Source organism: Eufriesea mexicana, unplaced genomic scaffold, assembly GCF_001483705.2.
Source record: "Eufriesea mexicana isolate 0111107269 unplaced genomic scaffold, ASM148370v2 scaffold377, whole genome shotgun sequence".
NCBI classification, from domain to species: Eukaryota; Metazoa; Arthropoda; class Insecta; order Hymenoptera; family Apidae; genus Eufriesea; species Eufriesea mexicana.
Window position 1 is genome coordinate 310,277 of NW_016908524.1, and position 20,854 is coordinate 331,130.

A 20,854-nucleotide genomic window follows, 5' to 3' on the forward strand; every position below is an offset into this window, starting at 1 on the left:
ATCTGGGAAGAACCCGTGATAACCTCGAAGAGAGGTAATTTTTCTCGAGATATTTCTCCCTCCGAGAGCACGAGTTACGAGGCACGAATGAAAGGTGAGCATTAGCGAAGAAAACTTGGCGGGTCAGCCAAGGTCGGAATAATTTCGAACGCGTGGGTCAAGCAGGCCGGCTGAAGGTCGCTTTATCTGCAAAGGAAAGATCGGGAAGAAGAGAGGAACCGGCACAAAGAAGCCACGCCGTCGAAAGGGCGCTCATAAACCTCGCAGCCACCCTTTTAGACAGGCTCTGATTCAGTGGCTGTTTATTTCCAGCGGAATCACGGCGAGATTTTACAGGACGAGCGTCCCGAATTCTCAGCCAAGGCTGAAGAATCGATAAAGAAATCTGAGTACGAGCAAGACACCTGTGGTTTACGATTGACCAACGTTGATTGGTTTTGATTCGACGTAGAGTTTAAAGAATCACGTTATGGATCCAATGAAGATTTTGTTACGGCTCTAGGATCGCAATGTCCCAGGTCAAGTGAAGGATTGTTTTATTTCCTCATTATCAGCGTTTCTTTGACAGTACACACTCTTCACCACCTAGTCACCACTTGGGTAGACCGTTAATAAGGACCAATATATCACCCTTAAGATAAGCACAAGAACCCAAATTATTTAAACTTCCACCACCACAGCAGGACGTCGAAACTAGCACACACCCCTAATATTATTCACGAACAATCAGTAGACAGACGAAACTCATGAAATCACCGACAGAGCAGTCACGAGAGAGTTCTCCTAAAAATCCCAAGAAGACAGGACAATCATCACGAACCCACCATCAACTCAGCGCAGGAAACGGTTTACTATAGAACTCTTTGCAGTTCAACCATAAATGGGTCTTACAACCCCACGAAATTCCCTGACCGAGTTGCAGTGTTCGGGAGGCAACAGATTTCCTATAACGAATCTCCTCTAAAATCTTTACATTCTTACACGTGACCTAGGTATCTCTATCTCCATTGATCTTTCACCTTTTAATCGTATTCGTAACCTTTTCACAAAGAGAGCTAGTTATAAAGAGAGCAGCAAACGCCCTGTCCTGAATTAATTTAACAAATTTTATTTTTGTTTAAATCTAATAAAAACTTAACGAGTAATTTTTAATAACACCTACCAGCAACTCCGAGTCATTTTACCTTTTCCGTTAGCTTTTATAGCACAATGTTTACCAGTCAAGTAGCATTTCATTTAAACAAGTGATTTATTAACCCCTGCTAAGGTTCACCCAAGTGGTAGCCAGGTGACAAGGAGTGTCCGCGAGCGAAGGGATGTTGGCAATGACATAAAACAGCTCCTCCACTTAACCTAGAACCGCAACAATATCGTCAATGTTGCTTTTCGAAAGCTTGGATCCGTTAATTGAGTATCTAAATATTTGGTTAATCCCAGCACATTGAAAACTTGATATCGCAACCTAATTTGGTCCTAGAATAGCGTTTGATTATATGTATAGAACCCTTTTACCAGCAAACTCTGTATTCCAGACCGGAGAGTGTCCAGCATAGGTTCCTACGCCTAGTTTCCCATAAATTGAGGTCTCCTGGGTCTCGATTCAATCACGAGTCTCTTGAGATTAATCTCTGGAAGATTAAGACCCTCTGCCCGCGACGTTGCGGCTGCTCGACTCGGGAATTCGCGATGCACAGTAAACGAGGGGATTTTTATAGCAATCGCGGAAGAAAACGACCGTCTAACGAGGAAAGTGGCGGGTGAAAAGTTTCATTTTTCGCGGCTACGTCAACAATCTCATCGACGCTGGTAAACACCGAGCACGGTGCATACTTAATGGAAGGGAAATAGTACAGGTCGGGTCGATCCGGAGAATTTGAGGCTGTCTTCGTTGGATGAATTAAAATTTCAGACAGGGAACAGACTACGTGACTGTTTGCCTCGTTGATCCTTTGATTCCTAGCCTTTAATAAGAGATCAAAAGGGGATTCGATGTATCGCGAGGAAGGAATCTCGAAATATAAATAATTCCGAGAATTCTTTTAAATCTCGAATACTTGCAAGTCGAACTTCTCCACGTTTAATGTCGCGCCTGTGAATTACGTGAAATACCAATTCTATATTACATAATTACGTGAAAGGTGAAATTTTTAATTAAGAGGTTGATGACGCTGTTGAAATGGACGTAGGAAATTTATGGCGTGATCTGAAGGGACCTAGACGTAGTGGAGGAATTTTTCCCCCTCTTATATAATTATTTTTTGGGCGTCTATCGAAGCCCTCATTAAAATCTCTTCTATCATAAGTTCTCTTATCCATCAATGTTATTCCATATTTCCTCTTATTTATATTTATTACCGAATCCACGTTTTATTCTCAAACACTCTCATGAAACCGCTTCAGTCTGATCAGAATTCGGACATTCTTATCACGCGGTTCATACATCGAGGATATCGCAATTAAACTGTTTTATTATTCGTTATTATATTATTCAGCCATTTGAGCTGTTGGAATGTTCATGTACGAGAAACGCGTTATAAGCAGACCGCGTTATAGGAAACTGGACTGTATATGTATTAATAAAAGTTAATGGACGATTCTTCGTTGCCAAATGATTTCATTTCGAATGAAGGATATCGTCGAAATGGACGTAGGAAATTTATGACGTGTCCTGAAAGGGCCTAGACGTAGTGGGAGAATTTTTCCCCCTGTGGAAGAAAACCCAAAAAATCCGAGTTCAGTTGTCGAGAACAGACGTACCCTGTCGGACGTGCTCCCTCAAGTATTTCTAAAATAAAGCCTCGAACCCTTTGACTGCCACGTCGAAATCACATGCTTCGCTCAGGACGCCACGGGAGTATTTTTATTATGCAAAGCGTATAATGACAAAATAATAATAAATTGGCGATATAAGACAATTCTTACTCGATGCAGCGTTTATCTTATAGGCGGTCACGGTGACCACCGTGGCGCCTTGATAACGGTTGACAATCGACTGACTGTCAATTTTCGTTCAATTTTTACAACTGTAAGTAGTACAAGCGCTCCAGTGACCAATGACCACCGTGGCATCACAGGAAAAACCATGACCGGTCATATATGACCAACGTGGTACTCAAAGTGTTAATCTCTGTTGCGATACGACGAATTCTATTTTACCCAGCTCCTAATTCAACGCTATCCGTGTTAGATTCAGCGTTGATCATTCGCTGGTTGAGCCTGATGGAGATGAATAATACGCGATTACGCGATTACGCGGTTTGGGCTGCTGTGCACGCTGCTTAACTTTGAGTGTGTTTTACAAGTACGCGATGTCTCGCTTACGCCATTGCGGTTTGTGTCCCAGTGACGTGTCGTGAAACCTCGTGGTTAGGTCCTGGGTGACGTTCTACGAATGGGTGACGGTGAACGCGTTGAGATTGGCAAATTATTCTGAAACGTGATAAATCGACAGGCTCAGTCCCCGAGACTGGAAAATTAAATTTCATCGTCTTACTCACGTTCGCGGTTGTAAACGAAAGATTCCTGATACCTGGATAATTAATATTTCGCACGCGATAGTCGAAAGGCATTTTAAACGTAATAGCCAGCTCGGTTGCCGAATTCTACGCTTAATTAAGGGTTAATAGTTTACGTGAGCACATGGTGATTAATGAATCTTCTTATAAGGTAACGTTTAATAACGAACAACGTGTACATCATTAAACTGACAGATTAAATGCGCCGAGTTGAGGAAGCCTTCGCCGATGCTGCGAACCTCTCGGTTCGAGTTGGACGTGAAACGAGCAGCACGGAAACGCCGCGATACGGTTGCAAAATAATTGTAAAGACGCGCGTTAACCGATATACTATATGCATCAGCCGGCAAAAGCGAAACTTTTGCGTAGCCGCGTTGTAATCATCGTGATGCCTAGGTTAATTTACCTGTAAACGCGCAGGCCGACGCATAATGGGAAGGTTGCTCTGTAATTTGCGTGAACTTTACGCGCCGCGCGGAACTACTTTGTTTACTTAACGTCCAACTTTATTCCATCAATTTAGGGCAAGTTTGGATAAGTCCTGTTAAATTTGCATGTTTCTAGTCGAAGTCGGGAACGTTACCTCCGCTGTAACATCAATCATCACCGCGCCATCTTTGTGTGCCCGGCGCGTGGCCGTGGTCGTTAATAAATTGAAAATATCGAGTGTTGTTCCGAATACCTTAAAGCGTTAAAATTAATTAGCCATTTGACAAATAACCGTACCAGCGTCGCTTACCAATCGCGGATTTTTATCGAATCCTCGTGGTTATACAGCGCGCGAACTGTTACACCGAATCGAAGAGTACTCCATTTTTCTTTTTTTCCTTTTCTAAACTGTAGCGTGTAACATACGATCGTGTAATTCGAAAAAGTATGGAATATCGAGTAAAAAAAAACGTTCAAATATCTGAATCCAAAACCCGATAAGTTCCGAGCTGTTCTTTAATTGGATAATATTTTTTACTCTTTCCAATAGCTCGATCAAATGTTACACATAAAAAAAAATGGGGAAATTACTTCTGTTTGAAATATTTTTTACATTGCAGTTGGTAATAAATTTCACGTAGTCGAACGAAAGTTAAATACGACTGGACCAGTACATTTTATCAATTTATTCCCAGCGTCTACCACCGACATTAGCAATTTTCCAATGGCGGAGATAAAGTTCGACAAGTTACTCGAATTGTGCCTAATTAATCGGGAAACGTAAATCGAATTCCAGGGCAAAATTGATAGGCTGTTACTTTTATCTACCACAGGACTCTTTCACAGGAATATATCAATGGATTACGGGTACCAATCTCGAGCAGTCTGATGGTCACCATTCGGGAAGGGAGGCCAGTCATTGTAAAGAATAGTGAGCGTCTCTCACGGTAATATATGTCCCCATATCAGCCCGGAAACTACCACGCATTCTCCAGCCGTCATTCAGAAGTTTTCAATCACTCGACATGCAATTCGAGCCTTGATCCACCGAATTTTTACACGTTTCCCGCGATAACGAGACGCTTGACTTCCAACCCCGCGACGGGCACCATACGTATAACTCTGTCTTGCCTCGTCTCACCCCTTGGCCGATCATTTTCAGCGAAGAAATTTGTGAAAAGCGTCTTCCTAAAATAGGAAGATGATAAGAATCGATAATTCGCAAAGATATAGGGACAACCGATTTCCGGAAGACGAAAATTACTATCCAGTATCGACTAGGTTCAATGGATACCATCTCGATCAGCGATAAACAATGACAAAATTAAATTTCTCCGGAAGAAAAAGAAAAATGGCCGAAAACGCGAGAAGGGAAGTCAAAGCAGGCACGAAGATATAGGAAAACGAGGAAACTGGCGAATGGGTTAAATAAAAACAAAATGGTGGATTAAATTAAATAATAGGACGGGGTGAGCGTTGTGGTAGATGGACCTGGAATCCCTCGTAGAAATAGAAGGGGGTGTTTCTGGTGGACGGGGTTGACGCGGACATAATCGAACGGGTGCGAAGAACGTCATACGCACTTCGTGTGCGCGGGTCCGACGTGACCGGATTGCAGGCCCGGCCGATTTGAAAGAATTGCGAGTCTATCCACGTAACATAAAATATAGTAAATCGGGCAGAGAGTAATGCCTGGCTCGTAAATAACATGACATATGTTCGTAGGAGGCACGGCTGGCATGCACGCGGTAAATCTCCCTCTCTCCCTCCCGCCGACCCCCGCAACGATCGATATAATGGCGGCCGATTGCAACGTTACGCGCGTGCACCGATCGATCGAACCGGTCCGACACGGCGGGTCTAGTTACTTCAAAAACTTCTAACGGACTTGAAAGCTGCCAAGGGCCCGACCTGCACCGATCAACGTCAAGCTCCCAGGACGTTTCGCGGCAAAACACTGCTTCCGCTGCCGCAACTCGCCCTCTGCTCGCCCGACGCCCCGCCATTGTTTCCGGTGGTTACTTACGAACAAGGGAACACCGATGTGGATCCTGTTCAAACTTCGCACGGGAACAAGCTCCAACCGCGCAATGATATCCGGATTTCCATATTTCGTGGCCAAAGGGAAGAGTGATCGCTAAGGGGTGCGCGTGGTTCAACCCTTCGCAGTTTCGAGTTCAACTCGACCTACCGATTCCTACGACTTTTCCTCATTTTTATAGCTTGAAAAAGATAGTCATCTGTGTTCCAACTTCTGTTCCAACAGATTTACAAAAATGTAGAAAAATAATTTCTCGGCAGAAAGAAATTTCTTATGAATCGATTGGGACAGAATCAAACGTTACTTGGATCGCAAAGGATTAAAAGTGGGGTAGGTGGTTTGGGGTTTTGGGGAACGAAGCGTTTGTACAACGTCTATACTACTGCGTAGATTGCTATACTCAGTACTCTTTCGTCATTTGTAAATATCTCTAGCGATAACTGATTTATCCATTGATAACTCTAGAATTGCAAGATAATATAAATGATCAGAGAATAGGTTAATATAATGGCTGTAGAACTGTGTCGATGGCTTTACTCAGTAGTGTATTGTCAATTGTTAATGTCTACAGCTGTAATTGATTGAGCCTTTGATCATTCTAGAATTGCTATTTAATTTATTTCATAAGTGAACAGACTAATACAACGCCTACAGTACTATGTTGATCGTTGTACTCGGTATTAATTTATTAAATTTATTATATTAAATTTTTATAGCCTCGATGTATTTTATGCATCTGTAAAAAGTAGTATAAACCCTTTGCACTCGATTTTTTCGATTTTTTCGTTACAGGAAAATAATAATTCGAAGATTTACTGTCATAAGGTCGACGATATTTTTAAAACGGTAAATAAGAAATCGTATGTAATTTAAAACGTAGAATTATTTTACTTCGATATTCCTTGCATCGTCAGGTAATTGTAAATTTTTATGCATCTGTAAAAAGTAGTATAAACCCTTTGCACTCGATTTTTTCGATTTCTTCGTTACAGAAAAATAATAATTCGAAGATTTACTGTCACAAGGTCGACGATATTTTTAAAACGGTAAATAAGAAATCGTACGTAATTTAAAACGTAGAATTATTTTACTTCGATATTCCTTGCATCGTCAGGTAATTGTAAATTTTTATGCATCTGTAAAAAGTAGTATAAACCCTTTGCACTCGATTTTTTCGATTTCTTCGTTACAGAAAAATAATAATTCGAAGATTTACTGCACATAAGGTCGACGATATTTTTAAAACGGTACATAAGAAATCGTACGTAATTTAAAACGTAGAATTATTTTACTTCGATATTCCTTGCATCATTAGGTAATTGTAAATTTGATATATTAATTAACATCCATCTTTAGAATTTGATTAAATGACCACTGAGAGGCGCCTTTCTAGTACAAGGGTTAACAGGTTGACTCTCATGGTAGTCATTAGAGAAGCCATGTTGGTCCCACAATTCAGAGTTCTCTATTTATTTACGTTGTTCACATTTTCAAAAAATGGTTAAAATAAAACAAATATAAATTTAGGAAATGAGTATCGCCGGACACTGGTGACCACTATAGTAGTGAACGTGTTAAAAGAATGAAGTATGGGAGTTGGTGATCAATGGAAGGGTGTAAATACTCGTCACCTTTTAACGCGATCCTTTTAAGTATCGTTGCGTAGATTGGAAAATTTAATTAAAATGCCCGTTACTTTGTCAATGCTTCCTCGCTACGTTTGTTTACTACGATGAAGGTTATTTTTATGAAATATCTGTGATGCTGATTTTTCAGCGAAATCTTTCCAACGAGAAGTCGAGGTTTTAAAAATGGCGATATTACGTTAATTCATTCACGACAGCGATGAAAAATATGGGAAATGTTAATAATAGAAATATACTTGATGCTTCCTGTTATTACCAGCCAGGCAACAGATTGACTTAGAAGCTTTGCCGCAGCTCGAGCAACGTTGTAAACAACTTTCCCGCAAGTCTCTCGCAGCGCGATGAATCAACTGAACCATTGAGAGATCAAAGCTAACCTCGTGCGGAAAGTTAATGTTCGCCGATTAACTTGATCAATGGATCAAGTCTCGGCAAACAATCCTCCATAATGAGCAATCGTTCGTAACTTTATATGAAGAATCTGGCGAACCGGTAAAACTTCTATGAAAATTCCACGATATATAGAAAATTATACAAAAGTAACAGATTTAGTTAACTCATATTAACCCTTTGCACTCGCCGATCTTTTGGCTAAAGACGAGTAGGAGTTCAAAGATTTTCTGCTATAAAGCTGGTAATATTTCGTTCAGTAATAAATAAGAAATCGTATAATAATTAACACGTAGAATTTTTTTATTTCGATAGCTCGCACACCGTTACAATATCTTAAATTTGACATATTAATTAATATCGATCTTCGAAATTTCACCTCTCGAGTGAAAAGGGTTAAGACTGTTAACCCCTTAGGCACGGCTGAATTTTGCGCCAGGCTGTTTCTCTGTACGACAGAGTTCAACGCGAATTACGGTTAAATGATACACACTGCATACCTGACACTGGCATCTCAAAAACGAAGACTGCTATAAAATGTCGTGAAGGCAAAAAAGGTGTAAAACAAAACATATGAAAACGAACATTTAATTCAAACGGTGAGCGATTGAGCCATTAGAATAAGCCACTACAGTGGCACGTTGTTTGGAAAGATGACATCCACGAAAGCCACTATAATGGCGCATCGTGCCTGAGAGGTTAATATTCTAATTGTTTTTAAATTAAACTAATAGTAATTTTTTTATTTTAAATACATGGTTTCCTTTGCCCTTTACTCAATTTGACAAGTGTCCATAGAAATAGGTCTACAAAAATCGTCTGCTTGCCTAGTGTTAAAAAAATTCTTTAATCATCGTTCATGCTTATGGAAGAAGCTTTCAGATACTACAAGAACAAGGGAAAAAATTAAATAACAAAAGTCTGATGAGATGAGATAAATTGCATAAAATTTGCTAAATTATATAAAGGCATTAGCTGCAGATGCTAGGAAATATCTGCAAGCTCGTTGTCAAAATTACAAAGCCGTTTCTACCAGCGTTGCAACACTTTTACAACAGTGCACGCGCATAAAACAGCAGAGTCGTATGAGAGTTTCCATAAAACACTTCGGAAGCTGGAATTAATCCGGGCAAGTCGGAGAAACGATTACGCGGATCCGGGGAAAACCGCGCGGAAGTAACCGGAAGCGGATGGAAAAGCCATGGAGCGGGGATGGACGGGTGGCGCGGCGTTCGTATGCAGAAAAATGCAAATTCCAGCGTTGTCCAGGATTACACACTCGCTAGCTAAGTGTCTAAGGAGAAAATAGGCGAGATCAGGCCGGCTACGTAAGCGATACAATCGCTTGCACGCTGATTCAGCCGGAGCTTATTTAATTTTACGTCTTGCCGTAGCCGGTCATCACGCGATATTCGGCCGAGATGCGGGCCCCGATTCGACGGGAGATTGATTAAAACTGATTGCTCAATTACCCCGAATGGAGTTTGTTTTCCAGCGGATCCACCCCCTCCTATCTGGTGAGTTCATTAAATTCGTTAAGAAAGGGAATTAAAAATTCGCTAATACAGTTACGCCAGCCAGAGTTTTAACGAGCTAAAACATACGACCGCTTCGTTAGGCGCGCGTAAAGAACCCGCCGCGAGATAGTTTTCGTTTACCTGCAAGAATCGAATGCCTCCTCGGAACTTGCTAATTTTAACGGGACAATTTTCACGGGGAACCACACAGCCAGTTCGTAATTCGAGCAACCGATACGACTACGCTGTCCAACAAATTTTAACTTTCTCCCTAATCTTTAGTACCCATTCGGTGATTCTCGCGAAGTTTGTTTTCACAAACGCGAATCTGTACTCAAAATTGCTCCATCATGCCCTCTTTTCTGGCATTTTCACTCTCCGCGTAATACCTAGTTTCTGTCGAAAATACAGAGAAAATAAAAATATCTGTATGTACATATGCATAGCATGGAAATTTATCCCATGGAAGTGCGAATGCAGTTATGGTTTGTAAAACGAGTATAAATTATCATATTTGTTGGTAATAAAAAATTTAAATTGTCGATAACAAATTGCTCGAAGCAGAAATATATAATGAAAATGAAAAAATAAAAAAATTCGTGGTTATTACTGGAGAAAAATAATTATTAACGAAATCGGCAACGATCGTGATTTTCCGTGGATCTTCGGCTGATCGACGAGTATATATAGATCGTACGATCGATCGCAAGCTCTTTTGCAGATTTCTTCTCGCACAGAACGGATCTTCACTATTGGGCCTGGTTGCTGGTGTCAAGGTCATCGCCAACGGTCAACAGTCAAGGGTAAATGGTCATTGATCACTACTATATATAATATATATGTACATATATTTTCTTCTATGTATTATATATTTTTCTATGTATATATGTAGGTATATGATTAATTAGCATACAAAGAATAAGAAATGTTATTTTATTCTAAAATTATTCCAAAATTCTAGAATTATTTTATTACGAGCTAAATGAGACTGAGAGTAAAGTACAACTAAAAGATTAGACTACTAAATGAACTATAATTACGCGACCAACCAACACTCTCACGTACTTCCTTCGACCCTGCACACTAAAATCTGCCTAAGAAGTCTCTCCATAAACTCAGCCTAAAAACTCCCTCAGAACTCTACGTACACTTCCTTGTAAACTCTAAAAGTATCTTACATATATATATTACAGATTAACTCTGAGAAAATTAAATTCTAGAAAAATAACACACTGAATATTATGGATTAAAATTCGCGTTGAACAGTGTTATTGATCATGGACAATTTTTCCTTTCCTTTATTCCATTTGAAAATTGGTAGTCGATATATCCCCTGTATTTCAAACGAAATATATGAAAGTAGCAGTTTCAATAATTTACCAGCTAATTATTTTAAATTCTTCGATATTCTAAACGACAAAGATAAAAATAAATTTTTAATAAATCGTTTGGAATCCTTTAAAAATTTCTTTTCACCTAGAAACTTCGCCTGTATCTCGTGGCTCGTACGAAATATATAAAAGGAGCGTTTTATATAATTTACCAGCTAATTATTCTAAATTCCTCTATATTCTAGACGCCAAAAATAAAAATAAATTTTCAACGAATCGTTTGGAATCCTTCAAAAATTTCTTTTCACTTAGAAACTTCTCATGACTCGTACGAAATATATAAAAGGAACATTTTATATAATTTACCAGCTAATTATTCTAAATTCTTCTATATTCTAAACGAGAAAAATAAAAATAAATTGTCAACGAATCGTTTGGAATCTTTTAAAAATTTCTTTTCACCTAGAAACTTCTCGTGGCTCGTACGAAATATACAAAAGGAGCAGTTTAAATAATTTGCCAGCTAATTATTCTAAATTCCTCTATATTCTAGACGCCAAAAATAGAAATAAATTTTCAACGAATCGTTTGGAATCTTTTAAAAATTTCTTTTCACCTAGAAACTTCGCGTCTATCTCGTGGCTCGTAAGAAATATATAAAAGGAGCAGTTTATATAATTTACCAGCTAATTATTCTAAATTCTTCTATATTCTAAACGAGAAAAATAAAAATAAATTTTCAACGAATCGTTTGGAATCCTTTAAAAATTTCTTTTCACCTAGAAACTTCGCGTCTATCTCGTGGCTCGTACGAACGAACAATCCACTAAAAGATTAATACTGAAAGGTCGCTATTTATTTCTCCGTTTCACACTCCAAACACGAACAAACAATCCACTAAAAGATTAATACTGAAAGGTCGCTATTTATTTCTCCGTTTCACACTCCAAACGAAGCAGGAGGAAAAAAGAAAGGGACGCATTGATCGTCTTGTTTTATCGGAAGCAAATCGTCGCGCCGCGCTTAACGCGAAAATGAAAAGGGTTGATTCGACCTCGGTTTTCAATCTAAAAGTGCTCGACACACGCCTGCTCGCTCGGTTTTCCATACAGATCCGATCGACGATTAATAATCTTCCCTTTTTAATCGCTCCTTTGGTCTCCTCTGCATGTACGCGCGACCACGAACGCGATTCACGCGAACAGGAACGAGCCGGGAGAAGCGGAGGCGTATTCGTCGTGTATCCAGCCAGTTTCATCAACCGATTTCGCAATTATCGAAGAAATAAGGGGACAATTGCATTTAGCTGCGACAAATCGCCACGCCGGGAACTCTCGACAGGCAGTGCATCGTCGGAAACGAGAGGCACGGGAGGAAACAAACAAGCCCGGAAACGTAATATGAAGTTCCAGCTACGTGGACCGTTAATCTAAAGGCCTGATGATGGTCGAAACCGTTTTACTCGTCAAGATTGGCTTGTCGTTAGGGGGTCCGCTTCCCGAAATTTTACTGACTCTTGATTGCTTTCTCCGACGTGTACCCGCCCTTTTCAAGACCACCGACGCCATCCCAACTCCCACGACCTCGTCTTTAAATCGACAAATTAAAGCAGCAGTTGCTGACCAGGGAAATAGTATTCGCGGTCCATTTACAATCCGCGACGTTTCGTTTGCAATCGACATTTCTAGGAGGGATGCAGCGTCAAGGGATGAAAACGTCGATTTTCTTGAAATATACCATTACCAGAATGCAAATTCGAAATTCTATTTCGAATTATAATTATTTCAACAGAAATTGCAGGCCAAAGAACATGAACAACGATGGGTCGATCAATTGATTTTTCATTTTTCACACAAGTAAAGTAGACGTTCCTCCATCTTTTAATTTATTTTTAATACTTATATCTCATACAACGTGACTTACACAAAACTGTGAGCAAACGATGATTATTTTTATATGCAAAATTGTTTGTAGAAGAGAAACTTCTTTCTACGATTTTCATCGTGTTTTACATTAATATTACTCATATGATTTTCAATAAATATTGAATACAATTGGCATTACGTTATTCTCCCGTTCTTCAGAAATATGCTGCACTTTGAATTTTTTAAATATCATTCTCAGTTTGGTTTTTATGAATTTTTTCCCTAACCTCAGTAAATTCGTCAAATTTATCTGGTTATCTTCGCATAGGCCGTTTTACGCTCGGCATTAAAAGAATTTAAGTAGAATCATGCAAATAAATATTTGGAACCATAGGTATCAAATTAAAATTTATTTCATTGATAATAAATGCTCCCGAAATTGTCCTACTCACGAAAAATTAAATTATTCTTCATCGTTGTGTTTCCTCTGAACCAAATTAACAAGTTCGGGGATTAAACATAAAGCTAAAGTCTATCACAAAATTGAAGAACAAAATAAAATAAATCGGAACACCGTTTTCCAAATGTACGTTTCCTCGAGGACCAATCTTGACGATCCATCGATCCCAATAAATACACTGTCATCGTCATCGAAGAACGTCGAATAACGCCTGAAAAATCTAGAAGCACAGGATTTCTCCGCCTGGTTCTGTCTCATAAAACAACGGGCCCACCGAAAGACGACGGTTGAACGAATGAGCTGGCGTGGGTATCGGATAATACAGTGAAACCTGGAAACAGGGGGTGGCGCTGCGGAGGATGGAGAACCGAGCAAAGCAGCCTAAGTGAAACGAATGTCGGTAGTTTCCCGAAGCAGTTTCGGGATGTTGTAACGGTGTCAACTTTGTCCATTAACCATCGATTTCTCTCGGCGCGTTAGCCAACTGGGCTGAAGCGTTTACCCCTTTTCGCTGATAGCGGTAACTTTGCCTCAGCCTGACAACCTTTACAGTTTTCCGCTTTCCCGTGGACTTTTTCCTTACACCTGCCTCCAGCCACGCGGTTAATTGCGATCGTCGATGCAACACGCTTTCCAGCGGGACATCCATTTCCTCCGTCTATCTTCCACCATTGGATCGTGTCGCTCTGTCTCGTTATCGGATCACGGGGACGAGGGTGATTTCGTGGGACCTTTAGTGGGATTTTATACAGACCTACTGCGAATGTAATTTCTTTCTTCTTCCTCCTGTTCAGTCTCTATCGTCGGAGTGGCATATCGAAGACGCTATTGCGAAGTGCTATGGCAAAGTGCTATAGCGAAGCACATATTCCGTATACGGGAATGGTATTAAAGATCTAATGTGACGTTCTCGAAGCAGCAAATTAATCCATCGTAACACGTACCCAGCGAACACCGATAAAGCCTCTCCGTATTAGTGAATCCGATTTCTTTGAAACCTTCTCGAATCTCGCAAACTGGAGTCTCGATTACGTTTACGTAGTTCGAGAGTACAACAATTTCTTCCGAAATCCAGCGGACTCGAGTTGCAGCGCGGAAACTTTCCGGCGAGGAAGGAAATAAGAAATTAATTCGAGATATTATCCGATATTATGGAATTCATGTAGGAATTTGGGAGGGTTTGGGAGCGAATGTAAGGGAATACTGGGGCCTAGGGTTCAGGTCGAATATTTAGAGTGTTAGAGTGTTGGAGTGCGAGTGACCACGTGCAAGGATCGGATGGACAGGACATTTATGGCAATATCGAAGGCGTTTGAGTGTTTAGGGAACGCGACCCTATAATGCGTGATCGAGGAAAGGGTGCATGAGTACGAAAGAAGACAGAGTGCAAGGTTTAAATAAGGGTGCAAGGATGCGAAGGAGGACAGTCCTTCACGGAGTCAGAGGAAGAGCTGAATTCTTAATTCCTTCGGTGTGTTCGGGTGGAGCTCTTTTTATCACTACGTTGCCTCTTGTGGCCTGATGGTATCCCCTAGTCGTTGTGCTATGATATCTATAGTAGGTAGAAGGACGTCAGGAAAAAGAAGGGATGTGTTTCGTCCTGGGTCTACTAGTGGACTCGTCAGCAAGACTTTCTTCTAATAGGCCCTGTCTTAGACGAGAATAGTCTTAGATGGCATAGCAACTTCTATGCCATCTAGAGAGGTCGAGGATTCACCGAAGACTTCCTCAAACCTCCTTTAAATAGGAATCCATTTATTGGGGAAGGTGAGAACGTGATCGCTACAAGTTTATAATTACTTACCCCTAAATTTCTTTTATCTCGTAATAAATATATCGGAATAAAACAACATCCCTTATTCTTTATATCTGCCAATCAGAAGTATCCCAACATTCGTTCCACCTGACGTTCAAAGAAATACAGATATCGTTAATTCATTGATACAAGATATCCCTTTACACTGACGTAGAGTATAGCAACTCACGTGGGTTGCCAAGAAAAGGCACTCGCCGATTTCAGCGTGACGCAGAAGGATTATAAATTTAAACAGTAGGTGGGAGTTGCAAGACCAAATTGTCATTAAAGTATAGTACCCAGGCGTAAACACAGCCGACCGGTATACCGACTTTTTACAGCCCAGAGGTATCTAAAATTCAACTAACAGCGGTTACAATTTCAGCCGCAATTCTCACGTTCGGAATAAGCAGCGGAAAGCAGGATTCCCTTGTTTCCCGTTTAATCTGCCAAAATTCCCCTGCTTTTTGTCGCGACGACGAAGAAAGGGTTGCACCCTGTCACCTCTCGTATGCCCAACTTTCGTCTCCCAGGGGATGAATATAAATAAGGGTATTAAAGCAATAATACTCGGCTTGCATTAAGTCGAGTTACGCTCTCGTGGAGACTTATCGCCGCACTCGAAATTAGGTTTCCGCGAGTAGCTGTCGCTCTTCCCGCTCTAGGCTAGGCACGAATGACGAGTGTTCGCCGAATGACGACGAGCAAACACCATGAATATTCCAGCGACTGATTTAACCGGTGAATTAACTCCAAGGTAACGTACACCTGTTTTATGAACCGCCCCAACAATAAGACCATAACACGGATTTAGCAAGTTAATCCGTTCGGCAGGAACGCGCGCGCTGACCTGTCTCGCCCCTTTTAATTAAGAGCGCAATCATTCCATCGTAATCCAATACTCGAACCCGCCTCCGACCTGTCCATCGCGATTCCACCGCCCTGTAGACTTACCAGCGTTAAAATTAAATTCGCCATGAAAAAGTTCCGACTTGTCCTCCTTTCATTACCCCGCATCGCCAGCGTTAACTTCCTCGGCCAAACTTTTGTCACTTGAAAATGAATTTCCACGGGATAGCCGGTACCGGATTAACGAGTCTGCCGTGACTTTCCGCGTTCAAACATCTGTCGTGTTTTGGCACAGTCGATATCTTGTTTCTTCAACGCGTTCAATCCCGGTAATGTTAACCTTCAAACGGTGATCACAATTTTCATGGTACTAGAGGCAACGCGATGTCAAATTGACTCCGTATCGGTAGAGATAACTCGATGTCAAATTGACTTCGTATCGATAGTGACATTGATTTGACGTGCCCATAGATGAAGATGAATTCTACTCGGATTAACGCGATATTATTTCTTACTCTCTGGATAAAATATAATTTTTTGGAAACACAAGAAACTCTAATTCAAGAATGAATTTGATGTCGATACACGTAACAATGGAAGATTAATAATTGGCAGAATAAAAATTAATTTGGAGTCTCGTACATTGAAAAATAATAGAAATTAACTTAATTAAAATTGAGTCGCTTTTATTGGTACGGAGTCAGTCCGTCGAACATCATCATTAATGTTAGGAGTCAATTTGACGTATAGTGCGTTCGACAAAAGAAGGTAAACTCTACCGACCATCTCAACATCACAGACAGTGATAGCTAATAGTCGAATATTAGACAGCTATTAGACGAGTCGTCAGTCACCATTTTCTGAGATCAATTGAGAATCAGAGGAGTTAATCAGTCGTGAGGATGTAACCGCGTTGTGCCTTCTTTTCTCGAACGCACAGTACACGCGTCACTACTCTAAAGTTAACCTCTGACCCTACTATTTTTCTGGCTATGTAAAATTATTAGTTTCCTTGATAAAATAAATTCGCAGGTATCTTCTCAGTGTCCAGATTCCTCTACTATTGGTCACGGCTAACTTTATCCCCCACCCAAAATTTTCCTTAGAAAATAATAAGGATGTAAAATATATATAACTAACCAAACTCTCGTTCGAAGACTATTCAACTTACCACGGGACCATAATCAACAGCAGAGTCTGTCACACGTTTCATGCGAACACGTCGAAGAATAACACGTAACTGAGACAGGAAAACATCAGTGAAAACTAACCACTAGTCTGACTCGCATTGTTTATCTTGGACCCTATCTACAAACCTCTTGCCTCTTACCTGTGACACTCACGTTTGGCCCGATTTCCTTACCACGAGTCTCACGCGATATCGTAGACGAAGGTGTTAATTATATTTACAAAATTGCGACCGTCTTCCTGCACATATTTTTATCGAGCACGATTACAAAGAAATTGTTTTGGATGACTATGATAGTACCATTGAAAATTGCAATGTTGGTCATACGTGATCACTAAAACAGTCAATGTGTGAATTTTTATTTTATATTTTTATTCGAACGAAATTGGATAAATAAGCGCAGACTCTCGATGTCTCCACAGTGATACCAATGGTTAAGGTAATTCGATATATCGTATTCGTTTTGTTTTAAATGCCGTTGTTAAATAACGACAAGGGGTGTATAATTGAATTAATTAACAGTGTATTTGGAACTGGTAATAAATGAATACGATACAACGTGAATGACACGTATGTTCTTCGTTGACTGATACTGCGATCAACTTTTGTTTTACTACCGATACTACGCATCGCTGCCATCACTGGATACGTTGCACACCCATAGTTATCATCCTAATTATCAACGTGCAAATATGGTTACCATTTGTTCCATATAGGAAAAAATATTAATTAATCCGGTGGTTAATAGACGTTCATAATTCAGTCAAAGTGATCTGTCATTCTAATTAAAATTTCTACGTCCTTCTCCAAATTGAGAAAACGAAAATCGCAATTTTCATTATACGACTTATCCACGAAGCTTGCGATTTACTTTGAAATTTATTTTCTCCGCAGCCAATATCAAAATTCTTCGAAGAGCCAAAACCAGCACGCGTATGATATTCCGATTGCTAATAGAATAAAATAAAATGAAATAAAATTAAGAAAGATCATTCTCGCGTTTAAAATTAAAATCATTAATTCACAAATACGACGTAGATTTCCGCGAATTATTACGATTGATAAATGTTTGCAAATATTATAAATTTCCGTGTCCTCTAAATTGAGAAAGAAAATTCGACTGAACCTAATATTTACACGCGATTAAAAATTATATACTTGTATCCATTCGCCATAAAATATAAAAATCGCAATTTTCACTATACGACTTATCCACGAAGCTTGCGATTTACTTCGAAATTTATTTTCTCCGCAGCCAATATGAAAATTCTTCGAAGAGCCAAAACCAGCACGCGTATAATATTCCGATTGCTAATAGAATAAAATAAAATGAAATAAAATTAAGAAAGATCATTCTCGCGTTTAAAATTAAAATCATTAATTCACAAATACGACGTAGATTTCCGCGAATTATTACGCTTGATAAATACGTTAGCAAATATTATATTACCCGCGGCAGCGTATAACGACTGTAAATGCATATTTTCCAGGCAGAGAAATAAATTGCAGTTACGAGCAGATGTATAAACGAAATATTCTATGATACGACATTAATGCGTTACGACGCGCGAGATATCACGAGCGTGACCAATTTTCGTAAACGTTCCCTTTCACGCGGTAATAAAGCGTTTACTGTCACACACGCGCACACATGCGTATGCCGTACAGTAAAGTCGGCTTTATAACCCTAAACTCTTCTGTTGTTTCCCCGATCATCGTTCACGAATCAGCGGACCCTCCTCCGCTCTGCTTTGTGCGGCCGCTTTTACGTTTGAATTTAAAGCACCGCTTTTTCCCTCTCAACTTTTCCGCTCGTTGATTACGCTCAAGTGGCCAACGCGAAATCGCCGCGATATTTTCGTACTTTCAATTTCCGCGCCTCTTTGATAATCCTCCAAACTAACCTTAACCCCCATTCGAGTCTGTTCCCCTGCGGAACACTCGCGGAAAGGGAACCGTTGCCGCGGTGTGTAATTAACGAAAATTACCGCAAACGAGGCATTCGTCGACGCAACTTCTTCACGGATAAATACGTCGGAAATAGCGAGCCGGTGGAATTTGAATAAAAATCGGCACAGAGGTGGAAAAATTTCCGCGCTATACGAGGATCTATGTAATATATTAGCCGTAATGACGAGCAAACATGCGATTCCCTGTTTATGTTTACCCGACTGGGAGATGCGGCGCAGCATCAGCGGCTAAAAATGTACCGCGATGTTACACCGTGCCGGACGTTTATTGCGGATCATAAAGCACGTAGAAGGATAGCACACACGCCTCGAAAATTTAATTCGCCACCGATCGCTAGCTATTTGTTATCTCTAGCTTCTGGGCGGATAGACGCTCGCTCGTAGAAGAGGCCACGGTGAATATTATTTATCGACAGGGACGGACAGGGACGATAGGTGAATACGGGCAAGATGGGCGAACTCACCGTCGAATCGGCAAACTCGGACACGCACAGCTGAGGCGCTCGCGGAGACCTGCGGTGAACGCCTTAAAGGGAATCCTTGATATCGTCAACAAACTCGATTCTGTAATCAGAGAGCCGGAGAATTAAATCCACTCGTAATTCCCAAGTTTCGTTTAAGTCTGAGTTATGAAATTTCCCTCGTCTTTGCCCGCTGTTACAACGCTTATTTACGAAGACGTCGGGCTAAGTAACTCGATGAACTTTGAGGAAAATCCTCGACCGCTTGCCACACTGGGATCGATACGAATGATACGTGGATACGCGAGTTTTTACGCGAGTATGAAAGGTGTCACGTTTGAATGCGAGTTAATCGCGTTCGTTAATTACGTGTTCGCTAATTACTCGAACGAACGGATGGAAGTAAATTACTCCTCCGATAATTCGCACTTAACGGTGAAAATTGAACAACGACAGGTAGTTTCTCATAGCGTGTAAACGAATGAAACGTTTATTAAATCTGCGTGCTTATTTAATAAACGAAATTATTCCTTCGGCCGACGCGTGACATGGTTAACTCGTCGCTAATGGGAAAAATTCGCGCAATTCGACTAAACTAAATTCAACTAAACGGCAGGCAAAAGGAGAGGAAGACGGAACGTTAAGAACAGTGAATATAAATTCGTGTTTCACTCGGTTGAAGTACACAAGGCGAGTACATCCTATTAGAGCCATAGCTTTCCTGCGGTACGCTGGAAGCTGCTTAAACTTAATAGCACAGAGTAAGCTTAATGTAAGGTGTTTTTTCTTATATTTCGGCGCGATATTTTGTACGCGGCAAGAAGATTCAGCGTCGAGGAGAAAAATCGATCGTCATCGGGAAAAATGAACAGAGGATGACGGGCCTGTTTGCAAGCCGAAAATCGCGAATCTAAATAATCCTCTGGAAAATATCGCAAATTGGCAGAGTATGGATTATTCGCGATTTTATCGACGTTTCACGGAATCGTGATGGAGTCGTAACCGAAGTAAACCTCTTCTGCTTGTTAGCCCTTAATTTGAGGGCTTCGTTATGACGGAAATCAGGATTAGCAGCAATAAGCGTAGTGGAAATGCTCGGCTCTATATAATTATTTCTTACCCATTAACTATTACGATTGTCTGCGGTACTCCAGATGCTTATTACCGGCCGAAGAATTTACAAGTGCACCTTTTTATCGCTCTAAATTTAACGATGTATTAAGGTATTCTCAAATCTTCGCGAATAAATCTTCATTTCCGTCGAAGAAATTTATATAACTAACGATCTTCTTGGTCTACGGAAAATTAAGATTTTAAGATTTAATTTGGAGTAAGAAGGAAATTCTAAAACACGAGAATTGGTAATTTTTTAATTATTATATATTAAATTATATAT

The 20,854-nt window shown here is 40.3% G+C and overlaps 1 protein-coding gene across 3 annotated transcripts in view; it reads right to left on the reverse strand.

Annotated features, from left to right (window-relative positions):
* The window catches only part of LOC108556251 (uncharacterized), a 417,682-nt gene that overhangs the window by 292,910 nt on the left and 103,918 nt on the right, over positions 1–20,854 (reverse strand). The window contains exon 3 of one of the 3 annotated variants that reach the window (XM_017912261.1): positions 19,462–19,561. The exons of 1 other annotated variant lie outside the window; for it this stretch is intronic. The gene's annotated coding sequence lies outside the window, so the exon portion shown is untranslated. Of the gene's footprint in view, positions 1–17,009; positions 17,065–19,461; positions 19,562–20,854 lie in introns of those variants that run through there. One more of the 3 variants, XM_017912263.1, reaches the window with a different exon arrangement.